The sequence below is a fragment of the Symphalangus syndactylus genome, chromosome 1 (assembly GCF_028878055.3).
Source record: "Symphalangus syndactylus isolate Jambi chromosome 1, NHGRI_mSymSyn1-v2.1_pri, whole genome shotgun sequence".
Lineage (NCBI taxonomy): Eukaryota > Metazoa > Chordata > Mammalia > Primates > Hylobatidae > Symphalangus > Symphalangus syndactylus.
The window spans coordinates 157,106,056-157,123,472 of NC_072423.2; the positions used below are offsets into that span (position 1 = coordinate 157,106,056).

The window sequence follows — 17,417 nt, forward strand, 5'->3', positions numbered from 1 at the left end:
ACACCCTTTCTTACAGTCTCCTCTGCTGTCTTCCTCCGTGGCCCACCCACTGCTGTGCTGCCTGGAATGTGGATGTCACCATTTTGGATCAGGAAGTCAAAGCTCTCAAGATGGAGGAGCAAGGTCCAAGGATCCTCGTCCCCGACACAACTGAGAATCACACCTATCCAGGCTTGGGGCGGAAAGAAGTAAGGTACAGTCTTATGCAGGCCACTGTCATCTGTTTTCTGTCATTTTGCCCCTCACAGCTGATAGGATTTGGTTCTGTGTCCCCTCCCCCCGCAAGTCTCATTTCCATTTGTAATCCCCACATGTGGAGGGAGGAAAGTGATTGGATCGTGGTGGCAGTTCCCCATGCTATTTTCGTGATAGTGAGTGAGTTCTCAGGAGATCTGATGGTTTTATAAACGGCAGCTTGTCCTGCACGCTCACTTCTCTCTCCTGCTGCCTTGTAAAGAAGGTGGCTGGGGCGAATCCCGAGGTCAGGAATTTGAGACCAGCCTGGCCAACGTGGTGAAACCCCGTCTCCACTGAAAATTCAAAAAAAATTAGCCCGGCCTGGTGGCAGGCGCCTGTAATCCCAGCTATTCGCGAGGCTGAGGCAGGAGCATTGCTTGAACCTGGGAGGCGGAGGTTGCAGTGAGCCAGTTCCCGCCACTGCACTCCAGCCTTGGTGACAGAGTGAGACTCTGTCTTAAAAAAAAAAAAAAAAAAAAAAAAAAACCAGAGGGTCCCTGCTTCCCCTTCCACTATGGTTGTAAGTTTCTTGAGGACTCCCCAGCCCTGGGGAAGTGTGAGTCAATTAAACCTCCTTCCCTTATAAATTACCCAGTCTTGGGTATTTCTTTATAGCACTGTGAAAAAGGACTAATACAACAGCTGATTCTAATCCTAAATGACTCTTATATTCTAATTGTCATAGCTAAGATTCAAGAAAGAAAACACAATATGTTCTGCAAAATAGTAAAGTTTTACCATGAGATTATTTTAAACAATTTTGGTGAAGAGACATTCCCTTTCCCAGAAGCTGTACTTCTGAACTGGTTTATTTTCCTTATAGCTCTTATTATCCTATTTTCCTTATAGCTCTTATTATCCTATGGGTCATTTGGGATATGTTTGTTCATTGCCTCTCTCCTCTCGCACTGAATGCAGAGACTTTGTCTATTTAATTCATTACTGGATCCCTGGCAATTAAAGTAAGGACTGCCATAGACTAAGCCCGTAAATATTTGCTGCATGGCTAAGTGGATAATGGATTTAAGAATAAGTTATTCCAAACTATGACTTTATGTCCTGGTTCGGAAATCACAATTGATCTTTGACTTAAAATATATAAAACAAATCCTGTATTTAACCTTGCAACTCAAAATGAATAGTAATGAAACATGAAGAAATAGTGACATATACACCAACTGAAGAAAAACTAAATGAAACAACTATGCTTTTATTTTTTAAGACAAAATTTCGATTGATAATTTTACTTATTTTTTTTAACAATTTTCCATGGCTTAGGACGCAGTTTGGGGTTTTATTCTGTATGTTTTTGGTGTTAGTTTAGTTTAATGTTCCTGCCAAGTCCTCGGGTTTGCTTCATGATGATACTATTTTACGAATCATGACTTTCATAAGCAACAACGCTGACAGCGATATTATACCAACCTGCTACTTCTGAAATAACGTTAAGCCATACTCTGATTTTTTCCTTGTAAAATAGGTCCTATAAATTTATGGTCTGAAACTATTTTCTCCTCTGTACATTTTTTCTTCAACGATACCCAATCTGAATGTTTAGGAAGCCCCTAACTGCTAAGAGTGTGTAGCGGTATCCCCAAATTGAAGTTACCTGTTTTCTCTGGACTTAATTTTACACTAGCCCACAGGTGTAGGTATTTCCTTTAAGCCCCACCACAAGTTTGGGAAGTGAAATGAATAAAAAGGGATCAGACAGAAACAGATCCTTTCTCAAAGTCACAATCCTACCTATTTGTTAAAATAGACCCCAAACCCAGGTCTGTTTATGTTCATAGCCATGGAATTAACCTTTGATCATAGTTGGAATGGCACATTGCCTCCGTGTGTTTCCAGACCTACCTTCTGTATAGATTGTGTAAGCTGTGACAACTTTGTAGAAATGTGTGATGTCTGGTTGAACAGAATCTATAAAGAATTTATAAAGATCCACTCACCCAATGCAAATGGAGAAAAATTTAGCGTCATATAGAGCTTTGCTTTAAGTAGTGATGGTGCAAACATAGCATTCTTCTATTCTTTAATATTGCACTTCCCGGAGATATTTTTCCTTCAGAAGATGGATTTATTAATTGCTTTCCACCCATAATTTTCATCCCTGGGGGTACATAAAAGTCTTTTAAGTCTATTACCTGACACATGGTATTAGGATATAAGGCGCAATCATGAATAAGGTTGTGAACAAATTTAACTTAGTTGTTTGAATATTTTTGTACATTGTGGTAGCTTTTTTGGCTTCTATTAATATATTTGCTAGAGAGTGCTGTGTTTTATTCTAGGGCTATGTCACACTGAGCATCTATTTAGCTATGGTGGCATTACATAAGTAAATTTACAGCAAAAAAGTTCAGCAGGCAGAATTTTACCTCCATGAATCCTAGGGTGAAAGTCACCAAAACATAATATATACTGTAATAGGAAATTTGATGACAGTAAGTGAAAACTTTCTTTTTTGCTTACTTAATATTTTAAAAAATAAAAGGTACACAACAAGAGATTTATTAGTATTAATTAAAAAGGTAACAGGCAGGACGTGATGGCTCATGCCTGTAATCCCAGCACTTTGGGAGGTCGAGGCAGGAGGACCACCTGAGGTCAGGAGTTCAAGACCAGCCTGGCCAACATGGCAAAACCCCATCTCTACTAAAAATACCAAAAATAGCCAGGCATCATGGCAGGCACCTGTAATCCCAGCTACTCAGGAGGCTGAGGCAGGAGAATCTCTTGAACTCGGGAGGAAGAGTTTGCAGTGAGCCAAGATCGCATCATTGCACTCCAGCCTGGGTGACAGAGAGAGACTCTATGTCAAAAAAAAAAAAAAGCAAGTGACTTTTTTCATTTCCTGCTGTTATTTCTATCGTCTAGAGAAGTTCTTGGCATGTAGTAGGTATTTAATAAATATTTTTTGAATAATTGAGTGAATGAATAACTATCATTTTTATCAAAAGGGATGGGTTCTAGGATTGTGGTTTTAGAATACATCCTAGGTTACTCAACTTTCTCTTAGCCATTGTCCCTTAGTAGTGGCTGAGAGCAACAATTTTAGAACACATGCTTTTTGTGTAGGAGGTATATACTTCTTTTCTTTACAATTCATAATATTTCCCCTTAGGCTGAATATTAGAGTTATGTCGCTAGTTTTTTTAAAAGACTACATTGTGGTAGTTGGAATGCTATGATTTTCCGTGTGCACTCCTATGTGCATACTTGTGCTGTTTGAAAAGATGTTGCACACAATTTCATCAGGCCAGTTTGGAGAAGGACATGGAGGGAGTTAGATGCCAAACACATATTAAATCTCATTTTATTCTGAAGCACATTCGAGGTTTAAAAAAACAGATTACAATATGGAAGTATTGTACCTGAGATTGCAAAGTTTCATTAATTACAATTCAGAATCCATTAAAATAACCTGTCGAATTTTTTTCATGAAATGTAGTTACTTTACTCAAGAAGAATGAATGACGAAAGTCACTGTAAACAAATTTGAATGACAAATGATAAATTTAGGAAAAATCATTTATGCATTGTGTGACAAACAAAAGGCTAATATTATTAGTTTTCTATCACAGCTGATGAAAAGCAACACAACTTTATTCTTTATTCACTTTTTTCTCCCTCTGTTTTCTACTGGATCTTTCTTGAAGTTCGCTAACTCACTATTCCACCATCTCCAATCTGCTGTTGAATAAATTTAGTGAATTGTTCATTTCAAATGTTAGAGTTTTCAATTTTAGCTTTTCTACTTGTTGCATCCTCATCATACTTTCTTTTTATTAATTAAACCTGTTTTCTCTGAATTTTTGGAACGTATTTAGAATAGCTGCTCTGAAGTCATTGTCTTCTAGTTTCTCTTGTCTTTTTTTTCCAGAGATGCGCACTTGCCTGTGTGTATGTCTTTGCGTGTGTGCCAAAAATACATAACATAAAATGTACTATTCTAATTATTTTAGTGCAAAATTTGGTAACATTAACTACACTCACACTGTTATGCAGGCAGCACCGCTACCCATCTCCAGAACTTTTTTTTATCAATGCAAACAGGAACTCTGCACCCTAATTATACAACCACTCTGCACTCCCTCAACTCTCATCACCCCTGGTACCCACCATTCTATTCTCTGTCTCTGTCTCTATGAATTTCATTGTTCTAGGTACGTCACATAAGGTCAGATTATTGTAGGTACCTCATACAATATTAATCCTTTTGCATTTGGCTTATTTCACATATTTTCAAGGTTCATCCATATTATAGCATGTATCAGAATTTCATTTCTTTTTGAGTCTGCATAATATTCCATTGTATGTATAGACCATCTTTTGTTGACTCATTCAACTGTTGATGGAAATTTGGGTTGTTTCTACCTTGCCACTGCTTTAAATAATGCTGCTATGAGCAATGGTATACAAATATCTGTTTGAGTCCCTGTTTTCAAACAGGATATGTACACCGGAGTAGAACTCCTGGATCATGTGGTATTTCTATGTTTATAATTTCGGGGAACTGTAAAACTGCTTTCCACAGCAACCACATCATTTTACATTCCCACCCACAATAAATCAGAGTTTCAACTTCTCTGCATTCTTGCCAACGCTTGTTATTTTCTGGTTTATTGATAATGGCCATTCTGGTGAGTGTAAAGTGGTGTCTCCCTGTGGTGGGTGTAAAGTGGTATGTCACTGTGGTTTGGATGCATTTCTCTAATGGTTTATGATGCTGGACATCTTTTCATATGCTTGTTGGCCATTTGTGGATCTTTTTAGAGAAAGGTCTGTTCAAGTTCTCTGCCCATTTTAAACATTGGATTGTTTTGAGGTTGTCGTGGAGTTGTAGGAGTTCTTTATATTCTGAATATTAATTCCTCATTTGATAAATGAGCTTCAAATGTTTTCTACCGTTCTGTAGGTTGTATTTTCAATCTCTTGAAAGTGTCCTGGGTGCACAGAAGGTTTTAATTGTGGTGAAGTCAAATTTATCTTTGTTTGCTTGTGTTTTGGGTATCATATTTAAGAAATCATTGCCAGAGAAATGCAAATAAAAACTACGATGAGATACCATCTCACGCCAGTCAGAATGGCAATTATTAAAAAGTGAAGAAACAACAGATGCTGGCAAGGTTGCAGAGAAGTAGGAATGTTTTTACACTGTTGGTGGGAGTGTAAATTAATTCAACCATTGTGGAAGAGAGTGTGGTGATTCCTCAAACATCGAGAACCAGAAATACTATTTGACCAAGAAATCCTTTGGGTATATACCTATACCCAAAGGAATATAAATCATTCTATTACAAAGATACATGCACTTGTATGTTCATTGAGGCACTATTCACAATAGCGAAGACATGGAATCAACCCAAATGCCCATCAAGGATAGACTGGATAAAGAATATGTGGTACCTATGCATAATGGAATACTAGGCAGTCATAAATATAAATGAGATGATGTCCTTTGCAGGGACATGGATGGAGCTGGAAGCCATGATCCTCAGCAAACTAATGCAGGAACAGAAAACCAAACTGTATGTTCTCACTTATAAGTGGGAGCTGAACAATGAGAACACATGGACTCAGGGAGGGGAACAACACACTGGGGCCTTTCGGGGATGAGGCGGCAGGGAGGGAGAGCATCAGGAAAAATAGCTAATGCATGCGGGCTTAATACCTAGGTGATGGGTTGATAGCTGCAGCAAACCACCATGGCACACGTTTACCTATACGGCAAAACTGCACGTCCTGCACATGTACCCCAGAACTTAAAATTAAAATATCCACCAGAACTTAACATCAAAATTAAGAAAGAAATCATTGCCAAGTCCAGTATCATAAAAAATTTCTCTGTATTTTTTTGTAAGAGTTTTATTTTTAGTTTTCACATTGAGGTCTTTGATCCTGTTGAGATGATTTTTCTAAGTGGTTTCAGGTAAGGGTCAAAATCCATTTTTGTAAAAATTGAGTTTTCCGATAGACTGTTTTCCCCATTGAACGGGCGTGGCACCCCTGTCAACGGTCACGCGACGATGTATGCGCGGGTTCATTTCCAGACTTTGTGCTTTATCCATTGGTCTGTAGGTCTGCCTTTATGCCAGTGCCATGCTGGGTTTTTGTTGTTGTTGTTGTTACTGCAGCTTTGTAGTGAGTTTTGAAATCAGAAAATGTGATACTTCCAATTTTGCACTTTTTCTTTCCAGATTGTTTGGCTAATTGGGGTCCCTGTTTATTTTTGATCCTAAAGATTTTTGTTGAAAATTGGACATTTTATACCATATATTGTATCAACTCTGGATTCTAGTTTTTTTCCCCTGGAGTTTTTTGGTGGGTGTGTGTGTATGTGTGTGTGAGTGTGTTTGTGTGTTTAAGGCACTTGGCTGCACTTTAGAGTCAAATCTGTCTCCCTCATGATGTGCTTCTGCTAATGTCTTTGCTATATTTTTTATTTTTTTTGCCTTTTTCTGCAAATGTCTTTGTTAAGTTTGTTGCGTTTTTCTTAGTTTTTGGCATGCCTTCCTAAGGGTCCCCCCACCCCCCATGTCTTCATAACTTAGTGGTCAGTGAGTGGCAGGCCAGGTGCTTTGCTCAGATGTCTCAAATCTGTAACCTCTTACGTCTTACTGGTCCATCTTCCTGTGAGCGGGCAAGCATGCTCCCAGCTCAAGAACTTTTGACAGGTACTTCAAGTCTCCTGTTCCTGGGAACTCTTAGGCCTCCCTTGTGCACACCCTTAGTTTCCCAGGATGGCTTGTTGGATGAAATGAAGTATTATGTCTCTGAAATGTTCTAGCACATGTCTCTCATCTCCAGAATTCCCCATTAAATGAGTAGCTGGTTTGCTGCTTGCCCTAACAAGAACAACTACTTCAGGGGAACTTATCTGTGGGTTTCCACACCTGTCCCCTACTGCGTGCACTCGTTTTCCTTTCAGTATTATGGAGCAGGTGTCTGCCACTGCCCCACACCAAGCAGCCCTTCTGGAGTCAAAGCTGCTGGCTTCTCCTTCCCGGTAAAACAGCCTCTGCCCTGAGCAGGATGGGATAGGAGCAGTCCTGGGCGCAGAACCAGAGATGCCTCTCTATTCTGGTCCATAGTTGTGGCAACTTCTCTTGAATAAACACTTCTCAACTTGTTTGCTCTTAGTCAATTCGAGAAGTTTGAATTGTTTGGTATTTAGCATTTTGTCAATGTTTAGGCTTATTTTTGGGGCGGGGAACTTCTGACCTCTTCATTCCACCATCGAGGGAAATCCCACCTCATTTATTTTATCTTTGCAGAGAATTTTTTTATTGATTATATTAAGTCCTGAAGAAAATTTCTAATCAGCGTTAAACAGAATTAAATAAAATCTATAGATTAATTTGGGAAACTTTAGCTTCTTTTTAAGAAACCTGACATGTGTGTCCCTAAATTCTAAGAGTGTCCCAGATCACGATGGGTCTGTGTAGTTCTACTGAGATCTTTGAAATATTTTAAAAGAACCAAAAGGCTGAGAGAGTAGTGTGGAGGCTAAGTGACTGATGCGCGGCAGGGGAAAACGCGGGGGAGGTGTAAAGACCTCAGACTGATAACCATCTCCTAGAGTCCTAGAGTTCTACATTGTTTACACACTGTCTATTCAAATGAGTTCATTAACTGATTTGAAGAAAATAAGTCTGGCACAAGAGGCAATTCCTCTTTTTTTTTTTTTCTGTCGCCCAGGCTGGAGTGCAGTGGTGTGATCTTGGCCCACTACAACCTCTGCCTCCCAGGTTCAAGTGATTCTCTTGCCTCAGCCTCCCTAGCAGGTAGTACTACAGGCTCCCACCACCACACTAGACTATTTTTTTGTATTTTTAGTAGAGATGGGGTTTCACCATGGAATGACCCGCCCGCCTCAGCCTCCCAAAATGCTGGGATTACAGGCATGAGTCACCGTGCCTCGCCCAATTCCTCTTATTATATCTTTGTTCAAGAATGTCCCCCTGGGTTGGGTGCGGTAGCTCATGCCTATAATCCCAGCACTTTGGGAGGATGAGGCGGGCGGATCACCTGAGGTCAGGAGTTCAAGACCAGGCCAACATGGTGAAACCCCATCTCTACTAAAAATACAAAAATTAGCCAGGCGTGGTGGCACATGCCTGTAATCCCAGCTACTCAGGAGGCTGAGGCAGGAGAATCTGTTGAAGGCAGGAGGCAGAGGTTGCAGTGAGCCAAGATTATGCCATTGCCGTCCAGCCTGGGCGACAGAGCAAGACTCCATCAAAAAAAAAAAAAAAAAAAGTGCCTCTAATATTCCAGTAATTGTAGTTATCTGCAGCACTGACTGTGAGTAAAATCATGAATCTGGCTGTCCATCGGGTAGTTGTGACATCTGCAGGTACAACTAAGGGTTTGAGTGTTTGAAAGGGAACTTAGAGTTTGAAGTGGGGATGGGAAGATGGGAAAAACCGCGGTTGCTGGGAATATTTTTCTGAGCAACAGGGAGAGATGCCTGGTTGGGCGAGGGGTTGGGAGAGGGTCAGCCGCTGTCCTCCTCAGCTCAGACATCTCCTTTCATGTATCTTTAGTCATTTATTTGTTGGATGAAATGAAGTATTATTTCTCTAAAAGTCAGCTCAGACTTAACCACCCAAATCATGCATGGGAGATTCACTCATCCACGAAAAACGATAAAAGATGGGACCGGGCACTGTAAAAGGGAGAGTCTTCCTGTGTGTATCTAAATCCACATCAGCTATCTGGAAGCTTCAGAGGATTGCCTTCTCACGGATGTGCCAAACAAACAAATAAAAATGAAACAAAAGACTATAAACAATGACAAATCACCCAGCTTCTCAAAGGGCTTCAAGGTTTGCCAGATCCTGAAGTTGCACAGTGTGTGATGGAGCAAATCCGTGAATGGAGACATTGCTGGAGTCTTCCGCCTGCTGAGTTGGACGGTGAGGTGCCAATAGCTTGTTCCTTCCATGTGGCAATGATACATCCTGCTCGGAGTCAGTCAGCGTGTCCAGATCTGGCAAATTGGTTTAGTACTGTTAGCACCCCAAACTTCACAATTTGCCTACTAGCTAAAAGTGAGTTAGTAACATTGCGAAAGGTACAAACGCAAGGAGAAATGGTGAGGCTTCTGGGGCTGTGTCAAAAGCGTTGGCAAGCACATAACTTGGGAGCCAATATTCCCAGGATCCAGGCCAAGAGAGAACACCAAGATCCGCACTTAGAAATCCTAGATGTGAATTCTCTTCGTACCTAGATTGAAAGGGGACTTCTTCTCTGGCACCACCTTTATTTTATGCTGATCAACGTGACTCTGTGGAACCCTTTTCCTCCAATAGAATCGAAGTCAGCAGAGTTCCCCTCAGGGAGAAGAACTGAAAGCCCCAAGAATTTTCCTTCCTGGCAGATCCTTTATGACCTAAGATCTATCTGGAGAGACCCCAGGCACTGTGCCAATTTCTAAAGGCAATATTAAGCAATTTTAGTGCATTGTCAACACTGGATTCTAGGAGACAAAATTCTGGAAAATTTTGAACCTTTGAAAAGCTTCTTTATTGGAGACCATGAAAGAAGGAATACTTGCATTTACCAGGTCATGGTGTCATTACCACTTGGACACAGTAAACCAAAGAAAGTCCCTGGGATGGTTTGACCTGTGTGTGTGCACTCAGCTTGATCTATTGCAATCCTGGAAAGGAAGGAGCCCATAACCGAATCGATAGCACATACAGTGCGCAACAATGACAAATTGACCTGCCAGTCCTGAGCCCATGGAATTTCCCTCCCCGAAATATATTGTAAATATAAAACAGCTCTGGGCTTCCAGGGGAGAGCATTTAATCAGCAGCATAATAACAAAGTTGGAAGAATCTGCCTTAACGGATTTCCCTTTAAAAGTCCAGGTGACAAAGCTAGATGGCTCCTCATGATTAACTGTGAATTCCACAAGACGAAATGAACCTGTGGCAACGCGGCTGGTGCTGTGTCACGCGTGGCTTCTGTTTGTCATGTGGGCATAAGCCTGGCCGATGCTGTGTCATGCGGCTTCTGTTTGTCATGCAGACATAAGCCTGGCCAATCTGCTCTTTTCAATATCACCCCGTGCTCACCACCCGCCACTACTTGCCGTCACTTAGCAGAACTAGCAGCCTCCGTTTATTTGTCTACCATTAAAATATTTAAACTCACTAATTTAATTTTAAATTAAATTTAAAATACAAAAAAGTGCCATGATTGACAATGTTTTGTCTTTGAATTGAGAACTAAAAGTATGATACATAACTTCAGTCTTAAAAGTATGAACACAAAATATACTGTTAGACACAGCTAGTGAGATTGCAAATTGGTACAATTTCAATGGGAAATTTTCTTAAAACTAAAAATGCTTCCACCCATTAAGTAATATACTTTCCACCTACAACTGTGATTGCACATGGGTAAATATCTTATTTAAAACATAACATTTGAGGCGGGTGGATCATGAGGTCAGGAGTTGGAGACCAGACTGACCAACAGGCTGAAACCCCGTCTCTACTAAAAATACAGAAAAAATTAGCCAGGCGTGGTGATACATGCCTGTAATCCCAGCTTCTCAGGAGGCTGAGACAGGAGACAGAGGTTGCAGTGGGCTGAGATTGTGCCACTGCACTCCAGCCTGGGTGACAAGAGGGACACTCCGTCTCAAAAAATATATATATATATATATATAACATTTGTTAGATTTAATAACAACACTTTAGAAATAGCTGCATGTCTTCAATAGGGAACGGATGAAATAAATTATGGTAGGGGCACAGAATTTAAGGCAAAACAGGTACCAAAATATTATAGAAGTTCTCTCTGAACTGGCGTAAAAGACACTTGAGATGTATAATGTGAATGAAAAATGGAAGATGTCGATGACTCCATCCGGAATCCTCAGAACTTGCTAAGGAAGGAGATGTTGTGTTCTCAGCACACACACAGAAGAAAGGAACTATGTGAGGTGATGGATTTGTTAATTAGCTCCACTGTGGTCATCAGTTATAATGTATATGGACATAAAAATCATTTTGTAGACTATACATATATATATTTTATATTACATATCCTAAATAAATATATAGGTACACAATTTTTGTCAGTCTACTTCTGTAAAGCTGAGAAAGCAACCAAAAGGACTCTTATGTTCCTGTAAAGGAGGATTTCGATTTAGCAGCGTATTCAAGGAACTGCATTGCACATCTCTAAAAAGATGTGTAATAAACGCAAGGGTGAGCTGGCAGGCGTCCTCAGCCACATGATGCTGGCGTCTTTACTTGTCTCAGTGAATCTGAGTCAACATCAATTTTAAGACGTGCCGTTATTTTATATGCCATTACAAAAACATTAAAAAGAACAGTGCTAATTCCAATGTCATACATCTTGGATTGTAACACATATCCCCCATAGTTCGACTGCCGCCCTGTTAAAGTATAAAAAAAGCACCTTGTAGAATCTATGAAATCCTGTGTCTTCCATTGTTTACTCTTTGTATCTCCTGACTCTTACATTGCTTATTCAAAGTCATGTATTAAAATCAGCTAAGTCTTATTTATTACAGTTTGATTCCACTGAAAAGTAGTAAATATTATATATAATAAGTTAAAAGTATGCTAGGGACCCTAGCACAGGGGAGCTGTTGCATGGACGTAGTACAGTCAGATAGAAGAATAATGAACAGAACAGGAAGCTAAACCTTGTAACTGCTGATATTGCAGAAAGAAGAGGACGTTCTACTATTTCTGCTAGCCATAAAGCTGATGTCCTTGGATGGCTACCAGAAAAGGAAAACAGTGACGCGTGCTCAAATGTGATACAGACAGGGAGCTGCTTTACTTTGTGAAATCTAATTATTGTAAATATTTTAGGAGTAAAGAATAAGATAATACTTATTTCATTAAAGAGAAATGTGTGTAAAAATAAAAAGAAATGCCGCTCACTACTGCGTGTGACTATATAGAACATAAAGTTCATTGGTGTAAACTTCCTGCAAAATAAATAGTGACGTGCCTTTAGATTTGGAATAGGGATTACAACAGATAATATCTATGGAGCACATATGATGTGTCGTAAAGTATTTAAGCTCCTTACATGTTAACCGATGATTGAGGATCCTCAGTGTATAAACAAATCACCTCCGCTTATTTTCCTGCAAAGCTACAATCTAGTTAGCTAATTAGAAATAAATGAAAATTTCTAGACCTGTAATGAAAATCTGACTCATGATTCTAGCTCAGTGGCTTAAATGACGTTGCACAGAAGTCATTGCCTTCAAAATGATATTTTGCTATTCAAATGGAGAATTTCCATTATTCATCAATTGACCTTTTTATTTCATTGTGCACTAATTAGCTGTACAATTTAATTATGCATTAAACTCTAATTGATGACATTAAGGGTGTCCAAGTGGCTGTATCATTCAGTAGAAACAAATTATAATTATTATGTGGCTTTGTTATGCTGTACAGCAAATAAAGAAGTCTATTCCATATATTGTGTGCATTTTACTCCTAAAAATTAGCGGGATCTCAGAATCATCACATTAATTTTACCCTAAGATTCAGATCTATGCTTGTCATTCAGTCTTAGTAACCTATTAATTAAACATGTATTTACTCTACGTAGTCTGCCTTAAAGATTCTCTGTTTTCAGATGCCCTGACTGTATTTTAGAAAACATTAAAAATCTTGGCAGAGTTTGTTTTTTTATAAATATCCACATATAGCTATGCTCAGTTGGAAGTAGATTTGAGTTTTAGGAAATATACAAACTCTTTATAGCCGTTACAATATTTTTATGTTCTTCCCTTTTTTATTTTTAATTTGGCTTTCATTTTTAGTAGAGTTATACTTGCCTGTAATTTAAAGAGTCCATGGGTTTTACAAGGTATCTCAGTTGCCCATGCTCCCTCCCACAGGCTCGCATGTTCAATTATTTTAATTAATTATTTCTTAGTATTTACCTCTGTGATTGTTACTAATATCTTCTGATCACTATTTATTAATTTCCAGTTTGCAGCAATATATATTACATTTCAATTATGGAAAGGGGCAATTTGCCTTGCTTTCACTCCTTCCCCTCCCCATAATCCTTCCATTTCTCCTTCTTGCTTTGCTTTTATGTCATCGTTTTGCTTAGGCTGATACTCACCCTGTTGTTATTATGTGACTGCAAATAGTCACATCGCTGAGCCATATGCACCCCAGGAATAATTTTCTTTCCCTGAAAAACCCTACTGCTTCTAACAGTCTAATTTCTTCCACCGCCCCATGTACTTAGTTTCTTTATTTGCGGCACAGTATGAATTTTCTATCAATTTGGTGTTCTACCAACTTCCCTTTGTATAATAAATCTTCCCTAGAGGTTTTTGACCTGTTCCCATTTGCAAGATCTCCTTCCAGGCCTGTTTTACAGATGCAATCCTAGCCTCTCGTCCCTGGCACTCCAAGGCTGCTATCTCTATTTCCCGCACTGTGTTCCTGGCCTCCCTCAGTTTACCTCAGCGCCACTTTAGATTTAGTCTCCTGTGTGGGGCACCCACACCTCCCCCAGCATCGTGTGTGTGAGCATTTAGGGGTTACATTTTTGAGGCCTTGCGTATCCAAAATTGTCTTTAATGTGTCATCATGCATAATTGGTGGCTTTCGGATAGATGCTAATTTAGAAATATTTTTCTTTAAGCTGTGAAGGCCATGCTCCATCTTCTGGCTTTCACTGACATTATTGACAATCTAATGCTATTCCGAGGTCTAAGAATACAGCATGCTTACTTCTCTTGGTAAGCTCAGGTCTTACCTTTTTTCCACTGTTTTGGAATTTCAAGACGATGGCCTTTGGTGTGAGTCTATTTTCACACTGTTGTGGGTTCTTAGTGAGCCCTTTGTATCAGTAACACACTCACTTCTGTTTTTCTCTGTTCTGTCTTGAACTTTTCAAATATTGGAACTTGGACTATTCTACTGAATGTATTCTTTTTCCATGTTTTCAATTTTTCTGTCTTTTTTTCTACTTTCTAGGAAATAGAATTCACTTTATATTCAAAAACCTTCAGTTGAGTTCTTTTTCCTTTTCTAATGGTTTTTCCTAAGGGGTGTGTGTGTGTGTGTGTGTGTGTGCGTGTGTGTGAGAGAGAGAGAGAGAGGAGAGTCCATGTGTGCACGTATATCATCCTGTTTTGTACATTCTTTGACTTCTCTGAATATACCAGTGATATTCTTGTTTTGTTTTCTGTTTTCATTCCCCTGCACAGTCTCTAATTCCTCTATGTTCATTGTTTTCCCTTTTATTAGCCTCTAATTTCATATCAAAGCCTTTTTCAAAGTGTGTGAAGAACTTTCTCTCTCCATTCGTATTTTAGAATGGGACATCAAAAGATGATTGAGAACTCTTTTTTTCTTCTTTGAGGTTCATAGAATATATGTTTCACTATAGACTGATGTGACTAAATTGTTTAGTGATCAATCCCTAATGTCAGCCTCTTCAAGTATCCATTCATCCATTTAACTATCCATCTATCCATCCATCCATCCATCCATATGCCTAATCTACCTATCATCTATCTATCATTTTATCCAACCATTTACCCATTCATCCATCTATTTATCATCCACCTAATCTATCTATATATCAATGAATCAATCAATCTTGTGATCTAACCTGTCCATTCAAACAGATTTGATTCCCCCAGGAAAGCATTTCCAGTCACCTGCTTTGAGGAATCTTTGTTACCAGTATACAGGAGTCAGTAGCGAGATGGCTGACATTCCCAGCATTCATTACTTGAACTTGTGCTAAATACCCCTACTTCAGTCGGGCAGCTTCTCATCCTTAAATTGCCTCCTGATACCCAGTCATATTGCTTCTGAATACCTGACCACTGCATTTCTGGTCATTGTCTAGGATGGAGGAAGGCAGTGGGGGTTTGCAGTGAACTGGGGGTCTCTTCCTAGAGTTCCCACTGGAAATTAAGGTTAAACTTATATGTGAGGTGATTTGCTGGTCATTCAGATGTTTTCCTGCTTCTAAACTTGTGCTGTAGTGAATGGACAGGTTAGATCACAAGACTGATTGATTGATCTAATATCATCTTATTTCCTTTTCTCTTGTTCTTGTGCATGTATGCTTTTCTTAAACCCCATGACAGTTTTTGTGAAAATATTCACCAGCAATCTAATCTTTTTACTGCGAACTAGATAAAAGAAACAGAACTGGAAATATAATAAATTAGCCAAAAGCATAGCCTATTCAACCACCTCTTAGGCTATAAACAGAACCTTTCCACCCTCACAGAACCACCTCTAAGCCCTCCAGATGTGACTAAACTTCCCACCTGTCTAGACGTAACCATCTTCCAGGCCTTTAAACTCACTTAGTTTGCCTTTTATCAAACTTTACAATTATACTACAGATATTTTTAAATTCAGGGCTTTTAAAGGTCAGCCCATGTATATTTGTGAAATTCAGCCGTATATTCACATTTAGCTTTAGATGGTTTGTATATGTTACTGTGGCGTATCACATTGTATCATACAGTATAATTTATATTTATGTATGTATTGTGTAAACATAAATTGGAAGGTTTATTGGACGTAGACTCAAGATTAATAATTTCACGACCAAGGACATGCGTATGTTGGACTTTAATAGATAATTTTAAAGTGTTTTCTAAAGAGATTATACCGTCAGGACTTTCACCAGCAGTATATGAGGGTTCTCAGTGTTTATTATCTTTACCAATACTTTGTATTGTCAATGTTTAAAAATGATACATTTCATTTAAATCTTTGTTATGTAAGTAGTGCTTTCTTACAGTGGTTACCGTGTGCATTCCTCAGATTGCTCATGCTGTTAATTGTCTCTTTAAATGTTTACTGTCTGTGTCTTTCTACTGATGAAACCATGTAGGATAATACATTTTAGAGTGTGTGTGTGTGTGTGTGTGTGTGTGTGTGTGTGTGTGTGTGTGTGTTGGAGGAGAGGAAAAGTTTTTAATCATGAGGTTTACTTTTAGCACTTTTAAAGCTTCAGTAAGTTGCCTTTATTCTTGTTTGGGAATTTTTAAAAATTTCCTCTAAATTTTCAAACTTACCTCCAAAATAAATTTGATGGATTGTATGCAGGATTTACACTGATGTCATCTTTGCCAATTCTTGATTGTTAGTTGTTACTTAGTTTCTCTTTTATTAAATAAATATTCCTACAAGTTCAGATTTAATAATCCTTTGAAAAAACGAAACTTTGACTGTTAATCTTCTTTGTCTTTTGTTTTATATTTCATTGATTTTTGGTCTTTATGCTTTTTTTCTCTTCAGCTTTCTTTGAAGTTACTGTTTTTCTTGACTTTTGGAGATGAAAGACAATCTCATTTAATTTTAATTTCACTTTAAAAATATATATACATTCCAGATGTCACAGTTTCTTCTACACATTATTATGTTCTGCACCCATATATTTCAATAAAGACTATTTTTATTATCGTATACTTTAAAATATTTTGTAATGTTTATTTTAAATTCATTGAACTTTTAGACTCATACAGTATATCCCTCAATTTCTAAATATATAGATTTTTAAAAATTTTCTGGGTTAATTGTGCTATAGTCAGAGAACATATTCTGTATGATTTCAGTTATGTGAAATGTGTTGAGACTCACTTGTAGGCAAGAACATGGCCATTTTTTGGTAAATTCCTGAGTGTGCTTAAAGGCATCTGCACTCCGCTGGGAGTATAAAACATCTACTTATGTCATTTAATTCAAAATAGTTCATTCTGTTTCCAAATCTCCTGTATCTTTACTGAATTTAAATATCTTTTTTTCTTCTCATTTATGAGCACCATGTGTTAAAACCTTGCTACATTATGAATTTGTGTTTTTCTCTTTTGTAGTTCAGTAAATTTTTATCTTATATAATTTTAAAGCTATGTTAGTGAGTGCATTAGATTTGAAGAACAATTACATATTCCTGGTGAATTGAACCTTTTATCAGTATGAAATATTTCTCTGTCTTGTGAGAATGCTTTTTATTTAATTTATATTAATATGGGATAAGATTTTTACAGTATATAAAATATAGAATTTTTTTATTTTATTTATTTTTAATCAGCTTTTATTAATGCAAAATTCACATAAATTCATATAATTTTACTGATATAAAATTCAGTGGGTTTTTTTTGAATA

General features: G+C 38.2%; 1 long non-coding RNA gene across 1 annotated transcript in view; it reads left to right on the forward strand.

The window, feature by feature from the left end:
* LOC129487892 (uncharacterized) overlaps positions 1-17,417 on the forward strand; it is a 39,958-nt gene continuing 22,541 nt past the window's right edge. Inside the window, exon 1 of the long non-coding RNA XR_008659512.2 lies at positions 1-193. This is a non-coding gene — a long non-coding RNA (uncharacterized lncRNA). The remainder of the gene's footprint in view (positions 194-17,417) is intronic.